This window comes from Schistocerca nitens, chromosome 1 (genome assembly GCF_023898315.1).
Source record: "Schistocerca nitens isolate TAMUIC-IGC-003100 chromosome 1, iqSchNite1.1, whole genome shotgun sequence".
Taxonomy (NCBI): Eukaryota; Metazoa; Arthropoda; class Insecta; order Orthoptera; family Acrididae; genus Schistocerca; species Schistocerca nitens.
The window spans coordinates 852,906,022-852,909,322 of NC_064614.1; positions in this window are offsets into that span (position 1 = coordinate 852,906,022).

The window sequence follows — 3,301 nt, forward strand, 5'->3', positions numbered from 1 at the left end:
CCGCGTCTCCGCTGGGCTATAAATGTAGCGCCCAGCTCGCCGTTATGACGTCACGCCGCCGGCAGCTCGCACACTGCCAACAACTGACACATGCGGTCAACAAAATTCCCCCGCAGGGAGGAGGTCACCTGTTTGTGAATGAACCGCGAGCGCTGCGATTACGTACCGGGATGCAGCAACTGTGGATTACCGACACCCATTTACACCTTCCCTCCGTCACCTGCTCATTTGCGTGGTTCTGCTAAGGACTGTTAAGACACTCTATCCAAGTTCGTTTTTGTTTCACACATTGCTACTTATTTCTCGTCTTTATGGAGGCTTTCGCGATACTTCTTACTGGGCGTTCTGAAGACCTACTGTGCGTGAAGACAAGCAGATTTCGGTGGACATTAATTAACTTAAAGTTTTATCCCTTGTCTCGCTGTCGTCAGTTTCTTCTTAGAAGGAACATCTGTTAAGGTTTGTGCTAAGACTTCAGGACCAGAAAATACATTTAGAAAGTAATTCATCGTATTTATAACGAACTGGCGGGAAAGTGCTCCTATCAGAGCAAAAAAAAAAAAAAAAATTCGAATACGTTTCTGTTTATTTAAAAGCCTCTGACTGGAAAGTGGAGTACCATCCGCATCATTCTACTTTCCTCGTCAGCTTCTAAAATTGGAACAAAAGTTCTGACATGTGAACATATTCGCACTTTTTTTAAAATGCAGTTTACCTTAGACTCTCACAAGGTTCCCTGACTTTCTCTTTACACCCTCCCCCCTCCGCCGCCGACACTGTCTCCTTTGACTCTTTTCCTAGCACTGTTCTGTTACTGTCAACCATGTTATACTGCACTGAGTCCCGCTCTTTCTCCCATGCTGTCACTGTCCCCGTCGCTCTTTCTATAATACAACGACAATCTCTTTGCCATTGCCACTGTCTTCTTCTCTCTTAGTCTTCAAAAGCGTGAATATATTTGCGTGCCAAAGTTTTTGAGAAATTTTTTTAAAGCTGCTAAGGAAATTAGAATGAGGCAGCTGGTAACCCACTTCTCAGTCAGTGTTTTAAATAAAATGGAGCATACACGAATTTTTTGTGCTCTGATAGGAGCATTTTTGCTCCGGTCTCTTCTTTTCCGTGCTGCAGCATGCCATGGGACTCCTATGAAAATAAATGTATTGGTCAGTAAAGTTTAGACAGTTTACTTATGTGAAACTAATTTCACACCTCAGACCCGATTTAACGAGCAAAAAAATTTTCCGTGTGCTTCAGTACTAAAAGATGAGGTTCCCAGATGATAACGGAGACACTTAACGGGAAATTTCTCCGTGCTACATCACTTTATAAGCTACGTTTTCGCTTCACGCCGGATTTTACGTGCATATTTCGCTCGTGGTCTGGCGGTAGCGTTCTCGCTTCCAGAGCACGGGGTCCCGGGCTCGATTCCCGGCGTGGTCAGGGATTTTCCCTGCCACGAGATGACTGGGTGTTATTGTGTTGTCTTCATCATCATCATTCATCCCCATTACGGTCGGAAGAAGGCAATGGCAAGCCACCTCCTCTAGGACCTTGCCTAGACGGCGGTGCGGGTCTCCCGCGTCCTTGCCTACGCTCCCCGGAGTATGGGACCTCATCATCATCATCCTTTAAGTGTACAAATGGGTTAAATTTGAACTTCTGTAACTTGGAAAGGGATGAAGTTATTAAGCAAGTTTTCGAGGTTGTTCGAGATCGAGATATTAGGACTATATCGCAAAAATGTTGAGCCATTTGCTGTGCGTAACCGTCTTTGAATACTCGGCTGGCTTTTGGTCCACTGAAACTGGCGAAAATATAGTAAAAAAAACCACTTGTTGTGGGGTTTCCCGAGGAACCATCCCTGAAGTAATGGCGATTCCGTTAAGTTCCATCAAGCTCACGGTGGACCACATCATATGCAAGAAGAACCGGGCGATTTGTTCCACTTGCCTTTGCAGAAGGATGTGTCTAATATTCTTAACTTGACCTCGTACTGTAGGATAGTGACACTAAGGCAACCCTTCCGTTGGGTATAAAAATGACCCCTAGCCCAAGTAATATCCATAACTCTTATCACTACCTTCTTATCTCCAACAGAACCCGAGGTCTGAGCACCGGAAAATCTCTTTTTAAAACGCTGCATTTTGGAACGCATTTGGTACGCATGCTGTCGTATTCATATCGACAAATAAAACTTTTACGTGGTCACCTTATTTATGGTGGTTGAACGAAAAGCCAGTTCAAGTTACAAACACTTTATTTTTCATTCGATGACTAGTTTCGGGCCGAGACCCATTTTCAAATCAACATAACAAAGTAGAAAATGGCGTTTCCGAAGATGTCAAAAGTAAAGGTCTATAACTGCTTTTTCAGAATTTCGATATGTTATCTAGCTCTAGCGCCTGTTTACTACAACATCGAGCATTCCACAGAGAGGTACACTAGTGTGTGACAAACTTATTTGGTTCACCTAAAATAAGCTAAGCGAGAAGTTTCTAAAGCATCGTGCAAAATATTAATATAACAGCTGAAACCTGCTCTACTTCACTTAGTAACACTGCATAATTGAGAAGATTCACCACCTGGCACATTATATGGCAGGCAGCACATTTTCTACGGATAACTCCCTAAAATACCATCGTCAATGTATAACTAACTGTTGCATTTCTCTCTTCAGCCAGCATGAACCACTATGTGCTAGACTGGTGACACCTTTCAGCAACGTAAATGTCTACATTGAGTAAGTCAGAGCTCCAGAAACAAAGTTTGAGTTGGTTGAACGGTTTGGCTTCCAGAAACTCACTTCGGCATAATTTGTTCGTCTTTGTTTTCCAATCCAGTTGTCTTTTGACCACATTATGCTGAGAACATCTACGCACCATAGGAGATGCGTGCAATACGAAACACACACGCACAATGTATACTCCGAAGCGCCGTAGAAACTGGTACAGGCATGTGTATTCAAATACAGATATATGTAAACAGGCAGAATACGGTGCTGCGGTCCGCAACACGCCTGAATAAGACAACAAGTGTCTGGCGCAGTTTTTAGATCGGTTACTGCTGCAACAGTGGCAAGTCATCAAGATTTGAGTCAGTCTGAACTTGTTACAGACGGCGCACGAGCTATGGGACACAGCACCTCTGAGGTAGCGATGAAGTCGGAATTTTCCCTTACGATCATTTCACGAGTGTACCGTGAATATCAGGAAACAGGTAAAACATCAGATCTTCGTCATGGCTGCTACCAGAAAAAAAAATTCTACAGGAACGGGACAAACGACGACTGAAGACAATCGTT